Source organism: Lolium perenne, chromosome 4 (assembly GCF_019359855.2).
Source record: "Lolium perenne isolate Kyuss_39 chromosome 4, Kyuss_2.0, whole genome shotgun sequence".
Classification (NCBI taxonomy): domain Eukaryota; kingdom Viridiplantae; phylum Streptophyta; class Magnoliopsida; order Poales; family Poaceae; genus Lolium; species Lolium perenne.
In genome coordinates, this window is record NC_067247.2 from 99,290,913 (window position 1) to 99,312,433 (window position 21,521).

The 21,521-nt window shown below is 45.4% G+C and overlaps 1 pseudogene; it reads left to right on the forward strand.

Moving 5' to 3' along the window:
- The first annotated feature begins 6,974 nt into the window (after positions 1-6,974).
- LOC127293440 (protein argonaute 12-like) lies at positions 6,975-13,402 on the forward strand (annotated as a pseudogene).
- Positions 13,403-21,521: the final 8,119 nt, after the last annotated feature.

Genomic DNA, 21,521 nt, shown 5'->3' on the forward strand with positions numbered 1-21,521 from the left:
CCACCAGAAATCATGGTGACCTGAGAAGATCATCCAAGACCTGGAGGTGAAGGGCTGTGACACAAACCCAAGTCTGCATCTACAAAACATTTCTTTCTAGGAGCTGGAACAAGGTATACCAAATACCTGGACAGATCCAATGGATCTGATCCATCACATATACATGAAATAAGCATGGGATGAGCAGATGCTCATATGGGTAGATCATCACTTGGTTTCACCAAGGATCACTGTCACTCTAGAAGCTACTAAGATAGAAACCATCCAGATACAGATCTTGTGCACAGAAGCTAGAAATCATGCACAAATGCACACACTAGCAAGATCTCATGCACAGATAGCACCAGTAGATGAATTGCAAGGTTTAGCAGCTAACCAAGACTACACAGAAAATCCTAAGCATGCAACCATCAGTAAACCCCAGATTTCTTCACAAGCAAGCATATTGGCATTCATATTTATTATGATCCCCAAATATGCAAGCAAAGATGAGTAGCCAACAAGATCCAACCAACCATGTGAGCAACCAGTCAGTAGCAAGGCTACTGAGGTCACAGCACACTTAGAACCATCCCAAGGCCAAGCCAAATACAAAGCATCACTATCCAGAAATGGATTCAGACTCTAATTGCTTGTAAAAGAATCATGAATAGCAAATTCAGACACAAGCAAGTAATTCAATCATCACTGCATAAGCAGTTCATCATAATTGAAGTAATACAAGCATGAATTTATCACAGATCCATGCTAAGCATTGACAGTAGCATACTGTTAAGCAACACAGTTTAATCCATAGCCACTAGAGCAAGTCTAGATAGCTAAGATGGGCAACAGCACAAGTAAGCAACATCAGTGATGCTTGAGCATCAGCATCACAAGATAATTGAATCATTTAGTCACAGTATTAACCAGTAAGCTATCACTGATAATTGAATTGATCAAATGGATCCATTATAGCAAGCCAAGTTACACAGAGAGGTTAGCCAACAAGCAAGGAATGATCCAATGGATCATTGGCTTGCATAGGAAGCACATAAGCATTTCCCAAGCACCACTGGCACTCACAAGTGTCACTGATGAACCACAGCACACCTAGACAAGCAAGTGTAACATGCCAGTAAGCACAAGCAAGCCCATAAGCAAGTACTGCATGGCATAGCAAGCTCATAAGCAAGCACAACAGAGCATAGCAAGATTCAAGCAGGCTAGGAGCAACAGATAAGCAAACAGAGCATGTACAGCAAGCAAGGCAACACTGGCCAGTACCAGAAACTGGTGATTGGGCCATGAGCTTGCAGCAAAGGGAAGCATAGGAGGATTAAGTAACCATAGTAGAGTTCTGTGTGATCACAGGATCACCAGAAAGCAACAGAGCATAAGGAAGAAGAAGCACAGTAGCTTGGAGGCGCACATGTAAGAGAAGAAGAAGGAGCAGGGCAACTTACACGCGCCTGGTGGCAGAGGCTATGGCATGGCGAGGCAGTGCTCGCGCGGCCATAGCAGCTGCAAAGCCAGGGAAGGCGTCGGCGTTACGCCGACGAACACCACCACAGCAGCACGACACGGAGACGACGGCACAGGTACTGCAAGCAGCACCCGCGCCAGGTCGGTCTCAGAGACGCACACATTGACGGCGAGGGCGAGAGCTCGTCGGAGATCCCCAATCGCTCAAGGCGATTCTCCACGAGATCCAGAGGGGAGGCGATTCGCCAGGAGAGGAAGCAATCGGAGAAACCACGCGGACAGATCGATAGATCGTCTCGCGGCGGTCCAGATCAGGTAGGTGGCGAGGTCAGGGAAGCACGGCGATGGCCGGAGCTCGGCGGCGGCCATGGCGGCGACGCCATCGCCAGCTCGTCGCGAGAGAGATTAGGGTTAGGTCGAGCGAGTGAGAGGGCCGAGTGAGTGAGAGTAAGGTGGGCCGCTTCGGCGCCACCGAACCCAAAAGGGATTAGCCTTATTGGGCCATCCCTGGGTTTAGGTTATTGGGCTGGGCCCAATATGGGTCCAGGGGGGTATTTTGGTCCTTTAACATTTAATAAAAGGCCAAAACTTTACCAAATTATAATAAATCAAACACAACTCTAAAAATCCATTAAAAATTGGATTAATGAATGAAAAATAAATCTTAACAAGAATAAAATATGAAATGGAATTTATGAAACAAATTCAAAATTATGAATTTTAAGAATTTAAATAATAACTTGGAATTTAAAATTATTATTTCCTTGTATTTAAAATTCAAGGAAAAATCTCAAATAAGTTCAAATACTTATTTTCAAACATTTCAAAATGAAATTCTAATATTCCAAGTCATTTCTATTGAAAAGGGTATTTTTCCCAGAAAAATACTATACTCCTTTTATTTCCAAAAACTATAGAGGTAACTCTATAATTTTCAATTATTTTTGGAATGATTAAAGGAATCACCAAGTAAATAGTTTCACCTTGAATTGTTGTACTTTGTGTGAATTAAAATGGTTTATACTTTTAAATCAATTGTAAATTACTGTCAAAGACATAAATCTTAAACGCAACCCTAAATTGATATAATTCAGCGGGGTAAAGGGATTTAACATAAAATAATACATCCATGATTGCATTATTTGGATTTTATAACATTGTCCTTACCGGACAATGATGCTTCTTACAGAACCCGAGGTCCAGGTTCCATCAACTGCATTGAACTGCACTATCTCGCAGTCCACAGGCAAGTTCACCCTTGCTCATGTCAACTTGAGTATTTTCTACTACTTTAATGCAAATCTATATACTTATCATTCCTGCATCGCAAATGAAATGTTACTTTACAACTATGAATATGACTATGTGGCTGGCAATGGAACCATGGTATGTGTTGATATGGTGGAGGTTCCATTGCAATGGGTTATATCACCCTAGGATTAATTACCAATGCCGTCCAGTGATTCTAGCGCCGTACAAACCGCGTTGACCATGAGATCTATAATGGCCTGGGAAGCCAGTGTATCTTTTCCCTTCGCACGCCAACGGATCGGAGAGCCGGTGGGGTGCTGGAGGCACTGCCGCAATAGGTTGGGATAGCCTTTTAAATCCCCATCCATTAGTGATGATAAGCTCTACGATCTATGAGGGATTGTCCGGAGTACACCATGAGTAAAGCCGTATTATCGGGGGAAGTCTACTGGAGGTGTACGGTTGGACAAAAGGGTGGGTTTGCAGTCGCGGAGAAGGCGGTGTGGGCTTGGATCTTTATACCTGGCCTCACACCAAAGGAAGTGTGAACGGGGGCAAGTCCCTGCGGATGGCAAAAAGGGTGAGATCTCTTATGGGTAAAGCAACACACCTCTGCAGAGTGTAATGAATCGTGACCTGTCACTCCTTGTTCGGGAAGGGAAGCTATGACAGCAGCAGGAAAGGAACTCCACGAAGTTCTAGTCAACCTGTGAAGACTGACGGGCATAGTTTTCATAATAAAAGCAACCTTTTGAAGAAATGATTTCAAAAACATGCATTGACCTGCGATTTCCTGATCAATGGTCGTAGCTAGTGCATCAAACACCTTTTTACTCTTTTAGAACTTGCTGAGTACCTCTGTACTCACTTTCTTTCGACACCCTTGCTAGACTGTGATCCGAAAGTGGAGGCCATCAACGATGGAGCACCAGAAGGAAGTTACGAGCTGGTCTACGAAGAACCTGATCTTACCGGCGGAGTGGAAGGCGTAGACTATGGGATAGTCTACGGACCAGATGACACGGAGGTGGAGGAGTAGTGACATACCCTAGCATCATAGAGCCGAGCAACGTAGAACTTACCTAAATAAGTTGTTGAGCTCTTTATATTTGTTAGTTGTAATCATACTTAAAGTAGTATCTTAGGGTGTTCTCATAGGACCTGTGAGAATACCAACTTGTTAAGACCATGTTTGTAATAAAGTATGGAGTGTTATGACCTGCAATGTTTCTGTTGTACCACTCTGAGGGATATGGCAAATTGTAAAGAAGTCCCTTCACAAAGATCATATCAACGGCTTGTATACTACAACATGCAGTGGTATGCTGGGTCACCGCATCTATTCCTCCTTTCATAGTATGTCGGTGACGGTGTGCATGCTATGTTAGTACTTGGTATAATTGCGTTGGTCTATCATGCACTCTAAGGTTATTTAAATATGAACATCGAATGTTGTGGAGCTTGTTAACTCCGGCATTGAGGTGCTCTTGTAGCTCTACACAATTAATGGTGTTCATCATCCAATAAGAGAGTGTAGAGTGGCTTTATTATGTGATCAATGTTGAGAGTGTCCACTAGTGAAAGTATGATCCCTAGGCCTTGTTTCCAAATACTGCAATCATCGCTTATTTACTGTTCTACTGCATCTTTAGTTCCTGCAATATTACTACCATCAACTGCACGCCAGCAAGCTATTTTCTGGCGCCGTTACTACTGCTCATATTCATTCATATTACTTGTATTTCACTATCTCTTCGCCGAACTAGTGCACCTATACATCTGACAAGTGTATTGGGTGTGTTGGGGACACAAGAGACTTCTTGTATCGTGATTGCAGGGTTGCTTGAGAGGGATATCTTTGACCTCTTCCTCCCCGAGTTCGATAAACCTTGGGTGATTCACTTAAGGGAAAACTTGCTGATGTTCTACAAACCTCTGCTCTTGGAGGCCCAACACTGTCTACAGGAAAAGAAGCGTGAGTAGACATCATGCCTCTAGGGCTCAGTTCTTTTGGCGGCTTCTCCGAGAAGCCGCCCTCCCCCCAGCTTCCTGGAGAAGCCGCACCAAAAATTAGGGAGGCTTCCGGACTAGTCTAGCCTAGACCATTTTGGAAGCCTTTCAATTTTTTTGGGGCGGCTTCCCCAGGAAGCTGGGGGGAGGGCAGCTTCTCGGAGAAGCCGCCAAAAGAACTGAGCCTAGGGCTCCCAGGATCCGGCTTATAAAGGCGCACAGATCTAGGGTTTACATGGAGAGTCCTAGCCGGATTACAAGTTGCCTAACTACGGTACAATATCTTGTCGTGCACGTCAAGGATCCGCCTTCCATCTACGTCGTACTGGATCCGGGTCCCTCATGGGCCTTCACGGATCCGGCTTCATATGAAGGTCGGTTAGGATCCGGCTCCCTGATCCTGGGCCAGACTTCATCCTTCATGATCAACAGCAACTGGGCCGCCCGATGGGCCACATGCCACATCACCGTCTGTGGGCCACCCGGGCTTGCCGGATCTAGGCACTGTCGATGGTACACCCATGAAGTATACCCACAACAGGTGGCGTGGTGGTTTGCAGAAACGGCGGTGGTGCGGCGGTCCGACAGACTGTCCGGCCACCCACTCGCCGGACTGTCGGGGCTGTTGAGAACGAAGGCCGCCGGACTTGTAGCCGGTCTGGCCGGCCTTGGTTTACGCGGCCTATGGCCGGACGTGGTCTGCGAGGGTTTGGAGATGCGAACGTGTGGATCGGCTGGACGACGGCCGGCGTCTACGAACGTGGAGGTGGAGATCGGCTGGACGATGGCCGGCGTCTACGAACGTGGAGGTGGAGATCGGCTGCACATATAGATCGTGAAGTTGTTGGTGGCTGTCATATATACGGTATACCCGTACATGGGTGTATACTGAGTTTGGGTTTGGATTTGGGTTTAGGAGCCCAAACTGAGATGTGGTGGTGGTGGGGGAGGGGGGCGTACTGGAGCAGGCCCCATGTTTTATATGGAACATGGTTTGAAGGCCCCATGTTTTTTATGTCTATTGGTGCATAGGTAGTTGTTTTGCGATAGATTAGCATATAAACTGTCTCAGACACCACATAAATTTCAAACGGAATCCATAGTTCGTAGTTGTTCTAACCAAATAACTTCCAAACTTTCCTGCAGTTGTCAGCTCACAACAGCTTTATCACATCGGATTTTCCACAGCTGAATTTTAGAAATTTACAGCTCAACCAAACACATCCTAAGTTGGTGTAACTTGTAAATTCAAGTTGCTGAAACCTGAAAGTGAGCACCGACAAGGTAATGCAGGAACGAGCTCCGGTAAAATTTGTAGCGCCACCACGCGCCCCGATAACTCATCATATCATCACTGGCTCTGGTCGAGCGTGCAGACGGCGACTAGACATGACGGCGACCCCGACGGCCGGTTGCGTGACCGGCGGCCAGAAAGATTTCCTCGTTTCCCGCGCGCGCATCTCCTGTTCCCAAGACACCCGCGCGGCGCTGCCGGAGGATTTTCACCGTTGGAGCACCACGTTGTCTGTTCACTGTTCACCATACTCGGCAGCGCTAGCCCTATCCTCCATGACACGGTGGGCCCGTCTGGGAGTCCTCGCCGATCGCGTCTGCAGTCGAAAGGAGCAAAAGGGAGAATGCGAGCAGACCATGGCCGCGCCTCTCGCGCTCCGCTCGCGTACGGATGGGCTTGTCGTCGCCTCTCATCACTGACCAGTGGGCTCGCTTGTACTCGGCTCCACATGTCATTCAGTTCGACTTATCTACCTCTCTCCTCTCTCGGTACATTTGCAAACCCGTAGGTCATCACCGATCTATATAGCCCCCCACTCCAGGTCGCCTCGACTTCACGGAGGGTTCGTGGCTTCGTGCTCTACTCTTGCTAGTGCTTACAGTACGATCGTGCCATGTCTTCGCGAGGTGGAGGGGGAGGCGGAAGGCGCGGGGGCCACGGCCGCGGCGGCGAGTCGTCCGGTGGGCAAGAAGGAGGCCGCGGGCATCGTGGTGGTGGTGGTGGTGGTGGAGGAGGCGGCCGAGGGAGGGGTCCCGGCGGGGAGATCGCTGCGGAGCGCGGGGGACACGGCCACGCCTCACGCGGCCGCGCCGGCGAACAGGGAGGACGTGGAGGCGATGGCCGCGGGCGTGGTCGTGGGGGCCATCGCGACGATGCGGCGAGAGGAGGCCGAGGCGGCGGCGGTGGCCGCGTCCAACCCTCGGGCTCGCAACCTGCAGCCATCGGCCGTGTTGCTGTGGTGGGGCAGCACCACACGCAGCACGTTGGCGCTGGGCTTTCCCGTCCCGCCGGACAAGTGACGGCGCCGGCGGCGGAGGTGCTGGCTACAGAGGTGGAGAGGAAGATGGTGCTGCCGGAGAAGGACGAGAGGCCTCCGTCGTCCTCGGCCACGGCGGCCGTGGAGGAGCAGAGGTCGGCTAAGGGGTCCCAGGCGGTGGTGGCGGCGCCCGGGAGTCTGCCGCCGGTGTCGAGCAAGGCGGAGAAGTTCCCGGCGCGGCCGGGATTCGGGACCATCGGGAAGAGGTGCCGCGTCCGCGCCAACCATTTCCTGGTGCAATTTGCGAACCAGGATATCCACCACTACGACGTACGTGTGTTCTCTTCTCTTCTGTTGCATGTTCTTGTTCCATGCTGTCGCTGCCTGTAAGCCGATCTACCAGCGTATTTGTGGTGGCCATTATGCTCACTAAACCCCCAAATCCCCACTTATTGCTAAAAGCATGTCTGGTTCTAGTGTATTGGGCTAATTTAATCTCCAATTATCCCCAAATTATAGTTTATTTTTCTCAATCCTCAGTATTTTACCCTGACCTACTGGAGTGGGGATTTGAAGGGATTAGGTGAAGATAGGGGTTTCACCCAATCCCCTCGAAAATTACCCCCCCACAAAACCTCTAGTACTAAATAAGGCCAGTACCTGTGCTGGGTGGGTGAAGCTGTATTGTCAACCATTCGTTTGATTTGGGTCCAGCAGAAGCAAACGCAAATTCATGCCAAAGCTAACCAAGAGCAGTAACCTAAATTAGGCAGTTTACAATAATCAATTTCATGGGAATTTCATGGCGTCCGGTTTCATTATTGTACCTTCTAAAATCTTTGATTACCTCGGCAACACAAATTTATGGTTATTGCTAACTATCTTATCTGTTGCGCAGGTGGCAATTTTTCCGGAAACGAGGTCCCGAGAACGGAACAGATCAATTGTCAACGAACTTGTTAGACTTCACAGACAGTACCTGGATGGTAGATTGCCTGTCTATGATGGCAGAAAGAACATATATACTGCTGGTGCACTACCCTTCAAGAACAAAGAATTTGTTGTCAAAATTGCTAATGCTGCTAGAGGGCACCAACGGTACGACGATTACATTCCACCTTTTTTTTTCGTCATCACCTTATTTGTTCATGCAATGGTATGATGTAGTGCTAGTTCTTATGTTTTAGGGAGGAAGAATACAAGGTGACTATACAACATGCTTCAAAACTGGATCTGTACAATCTTCAACAGTTCTTGGCTGGTAGGCACAGGGAGTTGCCACAAGACACTATCCAAGCACTAGACATCGCTCTAAGGGAATCCCCCGCAGCAGAGTAATCCTTTGATATTTCACATTTTCTTGATACGTAGTAGAAAAAATCCCAGCATACCTTTTTAATGTTAAAGAGTTGTGTTTGCTTGCTAATTTAAGTACATTGAAGCAGGTACTTATCAATCTCAAGATCATTTTTCTCGCAGTCATTTGGCCATGGTGGTCCGATTGGCAATGGTGTTGAATGCTGGAGGGGGTACTACCAAAGCCTGCGCCCCACACAGATGGGACTGTCACTAAACATTGGTATCGATGTACCTAAAATGTTCTCATTAATTGAAAACTACGTGATCCCAGTTCTAATTTTCCTCTAGGAAAGAAATTATGTCCTTAACATTTCTTGTTGAAAATTATGGTCTCAGATATTTCGGCTACAGCATTTTACAAGGCCCAACCAGTGATGGACTTTGCGATGGAATATTTGAGCATGCGAGATTCTTCAAGGCTGTCTGATCAGGACCGTCTTAAGGTATCAATGGTCGTAAAATTTTGTTTTTGTAATATTTTTTCTGTTTACCTAACTGCTGCATTTTTTACACTTCATAGCTGAAGAAAGCCCTTAGAGGTGTCCGGGTTGTGGCCACTCATCGGACAGATAAAAAACTCCGTTACAAGATTACCGGGATAACCCAAGCTCCATTGAAGGATTTAACGTATATATATTCACTTTTATACCCTGTTTCTTGTACACGCTTTCCTCTAATTATATTCCATGTTAATCAAAACTGATACACCATGTTTTTTTTTCAATTAAGGAGCTCCCCACTCTCAATTTCATTTCTCAATGAAATACATCATAACGTTAACCAAAATGCTTATATCTGTGTCTACAGCTTTGATCAAGATGGGACGCGCACGTCGGTTGTTGAGTACTTCAAGAAGCAGTACAATTGCTCATTGAAATATATTAATTGGCCTTGCCTTCAAGCTGGCAGTGATAGCAGCAGGCCGACATATTTGCCTGTGGAGGTAGTTTCTTTCTGTATGACATATCCTTGAAAGGGTGCTATAGATATTTAGGATTAATATTTGTACCTCGTTAAGTTTGGTCTTTTCTTTCGCCAGTGAATCTATTGTCATATGTTCTCTTCAGGTTTGCAGCATAGTTGAGGGACAACGGTATTCTAGAAAGCTGAATGAACGCCAAGTTACAGGCATACTGAAGATGACATGTGAACGTCCGGCACAAAGGGAGAAGAGTGTTCTGGATGTAATTTAACACTTTGTTCTCATTTACTTCCAACTCTTTTTTGACTATGACGTTTAGCATGTTGTTCTCATTTACTTCAACTTGGTACCTCGAGTGTGCAATTGTTTGTTTTATTGGCAAAGAGATTCTCGATTTGCTGTTTCGTGTTAATCATATCTAACAGTATTTGTAATCTTGTATCTTCGCAGATTGTTAGCAGGAATAATTATGCAAATGACTGCTATTCAAAAGAATTTGGCATGAAAGTGACAAACCAACTTGCATTGGTTGATGCTCGTGTACTTCCTGCCCCAAGGGTATTATCTCAAAAACATAGTAGCGAGTAATAATGTTTATACTTACTGTTTGCATTCATCTGACCTCTAGCATTTCTCCTGTTATTAGCTTAAATATCACGAATCTGGACGAGACAAAGTATGTGATCCTTTCGTAGGACAATGGAACATGATTAACAAGGTACTTCTCTAGTTCATATTTAATAACCTAGTAGTACCATTTTCTGCAGCGTTTATGTATTCAGTGCCTATGATTTGTATTTTCATTTTTATCTTACCTGTTATTAGCCCTAGCATGTGAGTAACATGGTGAGCAACATTTGTATTTAGTGACTGATTGTCTTGGTATGCAGCTATGATCGTATATGCCTTCTTTTCACTGATATATGATATTATATGATTATGTTTGTAATATTTGTGTCTGGTTATATATTTTACTTTTTGTTATGCAGCTATGATCGTATATGTCTTCTTTCATTGACTATATTTCACTTCTTTTCATTTGCTTGCTACACCAAACAGTCTAGGTTTATTGATTTCATTGTTTTTCCCAGAAATTTGTCAATGGAGGATCGGTCAACTATTGGGCATGCCTAACTTTTGCTTCTCGCCTGCACCCAAAGGACATTGGCATGTTCTGCAACGATCTTGCCCGCATGTGCAATAGCATTGGCATGGTATTTTTTTTGTAGAATGAGTAACTTTTTCTTCTTCTGGAAGGAGAACTCCTGTCACAAGCATATATATTGATTCACTGAATTTCTTATTCTAGCAAATGAATATGAAACCATGCGTGGATATCACACAGCCAAGCCGTCAGGATAGTGTGGAGTCTGCAATCAGAACTATCCATAGGAATTCTTCACAAGTACTTGCTCAGCAAGGTCTAGCAGGGAAGCAACTTGAGTTGTTGATCATCATACTACCTGATGTTAGTGGTTCTTATGGTAAGCTCGTTAAATAGATTCTGAATCTGATGTCTGATGATTTCAATTTCTCGGTTTTAATTACAAGTTCCTGACGATTAATGTAGGAAGGATTAAACGGCTTTGTGAAACCGAGCTTGGTGTAATAACTCAGTGTTGCTTACCTAGAAATGTTCAAAAGGGTGGAAAACAGTATCTTGAAAATCTTTCTATGAAGATCAACGTTAAGGTATGATTGACTAGCTAATCTACAATCAGGTCCAAAGAACATTTAGAACATGTTTTTTGTGTGACTAGGTTGGAGGTCGGAATACCGTGCTTGAAAATGCTTTGTACAAGAGGATACCACTTCTGACAGATGTCCCCACCATAGTTTTTGGAGCTGATGTCACACACCCATCTCCTGGAGAAGATGCATCTCCTTCTATCGCTGCGGTATGTCCTTTTGTTCTCTCTTGATCATCATCTCACAATATGTGTGCATTTTTCAGTCTTCTTTTGTTGGGTTCCTGCTCTATATTGCATTTTCCTCCTGTTCATGGAAACGTTCAGAGCTGGAATTGCTTTGTATTTTACTATGTAATGTCTGAACCACAGTATCGAAAGTAAATTTTCATTGTGATGGCAACTAAGGTTTTTTTATTTCAGTGAGAAATAATTCTTCGCTTTTACTTTGTATGACTGTGCCAACTAGCTCAAATCCTCATTTGCTGTATGTCGTCTTGGCATTGTAGTATTATGAATGTATATGTATTTAAGGCTTCTAGTTCATCCCATCGCAGGTTGTTGCATCGATGGATTGGCCAGAAGTTACGAAGTATAAATGCTTGGTATCTTCACAAGGTCATAGGGATGAAATTATAGCTGACCTTTACACAGAAGTAAGAGATCCACAGAAGGGGCTTGTTGCCGGCGGGATGATAAGGCAAGGCAACATTATTTTTTTTGCAAATCAATGCGTAGTTTTTTTCATTTTTCAGTAATAACATTTAATTATTGCAGGGAACTGCTTGTCTCTTTCTACAAAGCCACTGGATGCAAACCTAGCAGGATTATATTTTACAGGTTTGTTATCAACAGTCTTTCTTTTACAAAATCATTTCTTAGTCTCGTCTTGATATTAAATATTAAATATGCAGGGATGGTGTTAGTGAGGGACAGTTCAGCCAAGTTTTGCTCTATGAAATGGATGCAATTCGCAAGGTTATTTTCACCTCTTTGCGCCTCATGGAATTTGCAGTGATACACGTATTTTGTTTTCCGTTTCATGTACTACATGCCAGCTACATAATGTTGTTCTTGTTCCCAGGCATGTGCTACTTTACAGGAGGGATATCTTCCGCCAGTTACATTTGTTGTTGTGCAAAAGAGGCATCACACTCGCCTATTTCCTGAAAACCATGGTGCACGAGATTTGACGGATCGAAGTGGAAATATACTGCCTGGTATGTTTTCCTGCTGGTCAGTTGGCATAATATTTGTATGGCTTGGTAGAGTGTACATAAATATCAATGCTTGCAATGGAACAATCTTGAAGTCTCTATTGTACTTCTTTCTCAGGAACTGTTGTCGACACAAAGATCTGTCATCCTAGTGAGTTTGATTTTTACCTCTGTAGCCATGCTGGTATTCAGGTAAAGTTACATGATAAACCTTTTTGTGGAGTCCCATGCTTCTAATCATCTAGTGGGCTGGACAATTTTTTGATGATAATGATTGTAAATTTCCTCGATATCGTTTTTTATTGTGTGCCTTCGTTTGAGCAGGGAACAAGCCGCCCAACACATTATCATGTTCTTCTCGATGAAAACCGTTTTACCGCTGATGCCCTGCAAACCTTGACTTACAATCTTTGCTACACGTAAGTTCCTCCGTCACTCTTAATTAAGGTCTGCATCTCTTCGATGTAGAGGCATGGTCTCATCCTCCATTTCGAAAAAAAAAACTGCTGCATTACTGTCCTCTCCATTTCAAATGATGCATATGGAGAATACTGTTGTAACAAAATATTTAATTCGGATGATCTGCTGCAGTTATGCTCGGTGCACCCGCTCGGTCTCCATAGGTATGCATTTAGTGTATTCACATTGTCTCTTTCTTAACTTCGATGACAAAAAACTCCTAATTGCTTTTGTTCAGGAATATCTTTCAACTTTCAAAGTTTCCTTCTGATTTAGCTCTTGATACTCTTGTAACAGTCCCACCAGCGTATTATGCACACCTGGCAGCATTCCGTGCAGCTACTACATGGAGGACGAGTTTTCTGACCAGGGTTCGTCGTTGGCCACATTGCGGACGGATGAGCGGTCCGCGCCTGTGAGGCAGCTCCCAAAGATCAAGGACAATGTAAAGGAGTTCATGTTCTACTGCTGATCGATGGCTCAATAATCCTTAACTTTCAACAACTGCAGTGCCTCGATGCCTTCTGCCAAGGAGTCTGGTGTTGTACAGCTGATGGCTGATCCTTAGCTTGCAAGAACTACAGTCCATGTCTTTTGCGGTCTATGGAACTTGGTCTGAGGTGTACTTAATTTAGTAGTAGTCTATTGTACTGTAGATGAACATGCTAAGCTAGTTCGGGATTATCCTCCATATATATAGGCGTGAGGACGTCGGCACTTATATTTTGTGAAGTTCTCTTATGAATCTGTTCACTGCTGTTCTTTCTTCCTAAAAGCATCTCCAAAAGCGGTAAAAAACACAGCTCCAAGTTACTCAAAAGTAGTTCCACCAAATCTTTCGATTAGTTATACAAAATTTGCTAGCACATACTCGTATTTGAGTAAGTCTTTGTTCACTAGTCATGTCATAAAAAGTACCCCTTAGTGAAAGTTCACCTCAACGCCCCTCCTGTCTTTGGCGATCCTGGCATAAGGGCATCTATATTGGGCTGATCCATATTAATTTTTAGACACTAAAATATGTCTATTTTAGCCTGATTGGGTTGGTCCAGTAGATAGATTAGAGGACCGTGCCCTTCCCTGACCTGTTTGGGCAGAGCGTGAACCAAGTGGGGCGACCTATTTGCAATTTTTTTCCCATTTCACACAATTTATATATATTGTATCCAAATAGCACCAAAAATTAAATTTAATACTATAAATTAGCATTTTGAATTAACACTCAACAAATTAGCACTGCTAAGAAGCTAACGTAGTTGATACTAATAATACCAAAAGTTTCAAATAACACGAAGTTCATACATAATATACAAAATAAGATAAATACGTGAGATCACACATCACGTTCTTGTGTGACAATTTACGTCTTTTCAAACAAAGCCTTTTAAACCGAGTCCATGATGCTCAAGTTGTTTATCATGATCAGGTTCTTCCTTGGCAATCAATTTGACGTATAATTTCACGGCTCTTGACCTGGCATTGGTCTCTTCAACTTGAAGAGCCCCTCAAGGGGGTCTTCTTTTTTGTAGCTCAACAAATCTTTGCATTTTCTCCTTTTTCTCTCGGCATCTCTCCTCTCTTTCCTATTGACACTTGCCTGCTCCTTGTCGGCGGTCAACCTTTCAATGTGTCATGCAATGACAGGCCACCTGTGCTTGGGCCACCCTCCTCGAGACCGATGACCCATGAATCATTGCCACACTTTTTTGAGCCATCTAGACCCTTTTGTATGAAGTATAGCATGTTCCCACTTGGGACATTCTTTGATCATCTTCCAACAATGGCTCAAGTGGAACGGTTTGTTCTCGTAGATCTCCTTGGAGAAATCCAAAGACTGGTGCACCTACACATATGGATGAAAATCCATAGGAATACTATTCACATTTGCAAGGTACATTTATATATTTTGATCAGACGAGGTTTTACCAAGTCTTGCACGTTGACGCCAATGACATGTCGCTCCTTCGCATGTTCATATGCACCACAAAACCTATTGCACTATACTTGGCCACCTATTTTGAAGAGATCGAGAGCATACACATAATTTTACATTACATGCTATTATGACATGTGAATGGATGGTGAAATTTAGAGGTTACAATCATACTGTGTTGGACAACGACAGGCCTAGCATTTTGATGAACAGTTTGTGGGGCACAGACATTTTGGCGGCGGAGAGCACCCGTGTCCTGTTGCTATGGTCCGACACCAACTCCCCGGCCATATGAGTGTAGTCGAGGTCTGGGGTAAGCATTACCAGGCCGGCCGGCATGGGCGAGATTTCCAGCGACGTAGAACGGGAGCCATCGAGCCAGGATGGTGAAGGAGTTAGTACCCTATTGGCAACAATAATACATTATTATTTATTTATGGCTCCATAGATATTGTTGAGGTTTATCCCTTTATGCTATAATTGTTTGTGGTTCTCCAATATGCGATTCTAAGGAAAACTCACAAGTATGTGTAAAGAGATAAACAACAAATTATTCCTAGTCTTGCCTCTAGGACTAGCTCATGTGTAGATGATGATCATATTTTCTCTGACCATGGGCATAGTTAGTGTGACAAAGATGCCCATCAGATTCTATGATATAATAAGAGATGGTTTCATCACAAGTTATTAGTATTATCCTAAGATGTTATCGTATGTACTACCTTAGACCATGTGAGTATATATATCATATACTCTCTTACTGGAAGGTGAGTTTTGAACTCATCAAATGTTACACCATAACTCGGTACTCATAAACGTGATCTTCAGGTATATCAGAAAAGTGTGGTTGCAACTTGGGTAGCTCAATATTGGGATATTTACCCTCCCGACGATGGAGAGATACACTTTGGATCATCTTGATATTGTGATGTCACATAATCGTATGTTCAAGACACACTGTCGTAGTGATCATACAAACATCGTAATACACTTGAAAATAAAGAGAATGAAACCGGAACGAGGATAATGGGTATAGTAATCAGGAAGTTAATTCACACAGATAGCTAAGTCTCACCTCAGGTTGTCATTAGTATCCCGAGGCATTGGGATTGACATATGGATTAACACTGGATTCTTTTGAAGTTATTAGTGTAGTTGTGGGAGCCATCACAGACGTCCATCTCCCGCAGCTGGTTATTGATCAAAAGGAGTTTTAGAGTCATGTGTCCATGTATTATGAACCTACTGGGTCACACGCTTAAGGTTAGTTAATCTATTGTGAGAGTTTTTATATATGGTATGTGGTTTAGAGAATGTCTGGAATAGTACCGGCAATATCGAAATAGTCTTGGTGAAGTAACAAAGTCATTTCGGAGGTACATGGGGATGAATCTGAGACTAAATATGAGTGAGAGACATTATCGGAAGAGTTTCAAAGGGGATCTAGGGTTTGGGGTGTCAGCCGACCCTTTCTTTGTGCGGAAGGGCGATGCCCCATGCCTTCCTTGTGGAAGTGGAGATGGCCAGCCCCTATCCAAGTTGGTCCCCTTGGCCTCCCATATAAACCCACCCTTCCCTCTCTCATAGACACACAATTTTCTCACGTTGGTTCTCCTCTCTCTAGCATGTGTGGGGGCTATCTCTACATACTTACCGAAATTGCTACGATATGGATGGCGAAGCCCTAACGGATTGACTAGTTGTACGCATAGATATCGACAGAGCTGCTCGATCCTAAGCATGGGCGGGCATAGGCTTATTCATGGGTATTCAGCTGAATACCCATTATTTTTGGCACAAAAAAATTGGTAACTATTCATCCGATTGTCTAGATATCCCATGGTACCTGGTTAGCCTCCAGCTGCAGCTAAATCAGTCTCGCTTCAGTCCTAGGAAGAGATTGAGTCAGTGTCGGCGGCAGCGGATGGCGCAGCGATCGATCCTACCGGTACGAGGCAACCTGGGAGGTGGTCGACGGGAGCACTGGGGTACCGTGACGCCGTTGCCATGGTGATTCTGGATTAATGTGGGATTGCACCGCTGCAGGCCACATGCATAGCCGCAGAAGCCAGCTTAGTCACAGAGTTTTCTCATGTGTTGGTAATGCCAAAATCTAAATCCAAAATGATCTTCTTCGAGTTTCCAAACTAGCAAATCAACAGTTGCTTTTTAATTAAAATTAGCTATTGAAGGGTAGGCTTCTGTAATAAATTGTGAACCTTTGAATTTTTTTTGCATTGGATTTTTTCTTTCTCACTTTTTTTTGCGACGTAAAGGGATTGTATTAATAGTGTTGTTACAATTTTGAAGGATACAAGTATACAACTCAACAATTCTTTTTGACTTTGAATACCCATTGTAGTTATCCTGTGCCCGCCCATGATCCTAAGGAGTAAGAAGTGAGGAGGAGATATCCCCGCGGCTAGGGAGGGATACACCTATGTGCGGGGACCACTGGAATCAAAGTCTTCATCGAGCCTTTCGCTTCAACCTCACCGAGTCCAATCTAAATCTCCACTTATTATTGCATCTTCATAGATAGATTTTTTTTCTGAGAAACACAGTACAAACGCGGATGTTCACATACACACGCATACACTCACCCCTATGAACGCGCGCGCACGCGCACACCCAACACTACGGGAAAACAGTTTCATTGCCATGCGACAATTCGCACGGCAAAGGCCCTTATTTGCCCGGCAAAGGTTTTGCCGTGCGTCGACGCACGGCAACGTCTGCACGGCAACGCCTCCGACGGCAACGAAGACATTGCCGTGCGCCTGACCAAACCGCATGGCAAAGGCCTTTGCCGTGCGCGCGCAACATTGCCGTGCGGCCGCCCCTTTGCCGTGCGCGTGATCTTTGCCGTGCGCTCGCCCCTTTGCCGTGCGGCTGATCTCTGCCGTGCGCCATCCTCTTTGCCGTGCGCCACCTCGTTGCCGTGCGCCTGCCTCTGCCGGGCCGTGCTCCCTTTGCCGTGCGGCAACACCCCAGCCCGCATGGCAAAGCCTCCTCCAGGCACACCCAGCAGCGTGCCAGGAGCACAGGTGAGCTCCACGTGGCGCCTTTGCCGTGTGTATGCACACGGCAAAGTGACCAAAAGTCCTTTGCCGTGTGCATACACACGGCAAAGGCCCCTGGATTTTTTATTTTTTTCTGTTTTCCACTAATCCCTGCATTTCAAAATAGCATTTCACATATATATAACATATACAATATATATATTCACCATAACATCACCAAACACATCAACAACACCACAAATACATCAACACACATAGTTTATGCATAACAAGTGCAATGTCCACAAATACATCAACACACATCAAGTACAAGTACAATCCATAACAAGTGCAATGTCCACAAATCCATCAAGACCATGCCATCAACCTTATTGTCCTCCTCCGCTTCCACCGGCCTCATCGTCATTGCCTTGTGACATATAATCTACAAGGTTGATGGAATGAACATTTGCATTTGCATATTGAACACTTGAACAAGTACAAGTAGCGGGTTGGGCACAAGAGGACTCACCGCGGTTCATGCTCCGGATGATGTTCATGTTGTTGACGGTGATAGGTGTCCCCGGGGTCTGAGTGGGCGGTGGCGGCATCCACGGCATGGAGTAAGGTGGAGGAGCAGGAAGACTCCCCGGTGGAGAAGTCAGAACCGTCTGGCTCATCAGCCAGCTCATCTGTGCCTGCTGCTGCTGCATCATCTGCTGCTGCTGTTGCATCTGCTGCATCATCTGTGTCTGCTGCTGCTGGTACTCCAGAATCTGCTGCTCCATCTGCGCCCTTTGCTCCTGGGCCGCCTGCTCCTTCACTGCCATCTCCTCCTACGTTGTGTTGCCGCGATGTCATTAACATTTCAATGGAAAGCATGTAAAGGAAATGTAGAGGCCCGAGGAAGAACATACCCGTAACCGCTCGACAGCTAGATCCGAAGCCCGTGGCCGGGGCTCTACCTCAGGCTGGCCGCTCTTACGACCACGACGGATCTGGCGGAGAGAGGGAACCTTCGCTGGGTCGACGCACCCGTCACCAAACCATAGGCGGCCATGCTTCAAGCCTTCTCCCGCAAGCACCGCGACCTCAGGGTCAAAGTCCTCGGCCTCTGGGTTGGCGTCCTCGCCGTACTTCTGCTTGAACTTGGAGACATACGATGTGCACTGGGTCTCGGATTGCGGGTTAACCCACACGGACCCCGTCTCAGGATCAGGCGTCTTCCTTTGCTTCATCTTCTTTAGCACGGCAAAGACGTTAGGCTTCGCTCCTGTCCTGACTTCCTGCAAAAGAGAACATGTAATTGAGTGAAGTGGCACACCCTTGCGGAGTTAACAAATATATAACATGAATTCAAAGAATGAAGGAACCATTAATTTTCTCACCTCCTTCTGCAGGTGAAGAGAGATGGGGATGCTGCCTTGGATATGCGATCCACCTCGCATCTCTGCCCGCTTCTTCTTGCCCTCCTCGTGCTTCTTCAGGTACTGGGGGCATGTCCACCACATGACCATCGCAAGAAAGCACCTCTCGTCGTTGCTGACGTACTGAGGAGGGTTCTACATGCACAAGATAAACCCATTATGGTAAAATAAACTACATGGCGATAAAGAAATCAATAACACATAAATGCAAATACCTGCAAGTACTGCCACGGCTGCATGAGCGTGTCGCGAGCGTCCTCCTTAGTCATGTGGACGAAGCGGTCGGCGTGCCAGTCGCGGACGCATTGAACACGTGCCTCGTAGTGCATGCCAGTCACCCTCTTCCTTGCAAGCTGGCGTAGGACATCATCGCACGCATTCTCCTTGCCCTCAGCCCTCTTGAAGTATTTCTGCAACCATGCACATAGGTAAAACAAGGGGCATTAGTGCAATTATTGTGAACCAAGGAGAGTGTATGAATGGTAAGAAGTCAAAAGTCACGTACCCAAAATTTGGCAACAACCAAATCCGCCGCGGTGCCGCGGCCAAGAGGATCTTCCGCGAGGCTGTAGTGCGCCCACCTCCAAGCTACGTCGCAGCCACCAGTAGGGAGATTGACTATCCCAGGGAAATACCATCTAAGTAGGCCCCCAAGGATGTTCGAGTACCCACGTGGTGGTCTCTGCGACGGGTCTTCATACTGGAACGAGCTGCACCATGAAACGACAACATCAATATGTATGTGATAATAATTTTGATAATGACAAAATTGCGATAACGAAATGCCAAAAATTAACATGTACCTCCTTCCATAGGGCTGTAGAACAACGTGCCTGTAGCGCCAGTCCTTCAGCGCGGGGAGCTGTGTTATCCCACGCCGATATGGCTTCCTATCACGTGGCCTCAGCCTCTCCACAGCTGGAACGTACTGGTAATCCTCCGGCGCTTTTGAAAGGATCGTATGCCGCACCTAGAGGGGGGGGGGGTGAATAGGTGCTAACCAATTTTTAGTTCTTTTTCAATTTAGGCTTGACACAAAAGGTAAATTCTCTAGATATGCAACTAAGTGAATTTACCTATATGACAAGGTTATCAACTAGGCAAGATATAGCTACGCAATATATAAGAGATAGAGTGGGATAGAGGTAACCGAGAGTGGAGCACGCGATGACACGGAGATGATTCCCGTAGTTCCCTTCCTTTGCAAGAAGGTACGTCTACGTTTGGAGGAGTGTGGTTGCTACGCAAGCCAAACCAACAGCCACGAAGGCTTCACTCAGATCTCCTGTGAGCAACGTCACGAAGGCCTAGCCCACTTCCACTAAGGGATTTCCTCGAGGCGGAAACCGGGCCTTTACAAAGTTCTTGGGGCACACATCCACAACCAAATTGGAGGCTCCCAAATCTGTAACAACACAACAAATCAACAAGCATACATCAACAACAACAACTAGGGATCCAAAGAGGAACACTAGCAAGGGGGCCCTCAAGCATAAGAGGGGGAAATGAAGAACGCTTCGGTGAGGATGTAGATCGGGGTCTTCTCCTTCGATTCTCCAAAGCACAAGTGATTTGGGTGGTTGAGGAGGAGATGCGGCGATTTTGGTGTTCTTGGTGGCTCAGCAATGGAGGATGAAGTTCTTAGGGTTTGAGCAAGCTTCCAAGGTAGGTGAAGGGGGGTATTTATACCCCACCTACTTTTCTGCCCGTTGGAGAAGAATCGCCAGCAGTGCCGGCCAGGATCCGCCGGCAGTGCCGGCCTGAATATCGAAATAGCAGCTAACAGGCTGGCAGCGATGCCGGGCCGAAACGCCGGCGATCTTGGGGTGCACTGCCCGGCAGTGCCGGTCTGGACACGCCGGAAGTGCCGGCCTAGATACGCCGGCGGTGCCTGGGTGTTGCCGGCGGTGCCGGCTTTGGACCAGACTTCAGGTTCCTCCTTCTTTTCTTCCTTTTTGAGTGAGTCGAGATTTTCCTGTGATATCTTTTCCTAAACTGTAAACCACTTAGCACACGGTTAAATTGTCACCGGTGTTGTTAACAAACACACAAAACTCAGAGATCATGAAATGTTCTTTCAATCTCCCCCTTTTTGGTGTTTGATGACAATACCGGGATTTTGCAAAGAATAGAGCAAGAATATCTATATGTTTGACAGAAGAGAGAAACTCCCCCTAGATGTGTGCATGCGAGAAATTTAGTGCAAGAATGTATATATGCACACATTAGGTATAGAGCAACTTCAACTAACAAGATAGTAAGCACAATGCTCATAAGACATAAGGCATATAATGTATGGGAAAAGATAAAAGATGACAAGTTAAGATCATACCTTTTCATACTGACATCCTTAACATTTCAAGACAATAGCCTCAATATTATGAACAAGAATCCCATAATCACATCAAGTATCAAATTGAGATAGATCCATGGACAATATGAGATATAAGATGATCATACCAATCCATGACAATACTCTCAACCATATAGAATACCGAGTTCAATATGAGATATAAGAT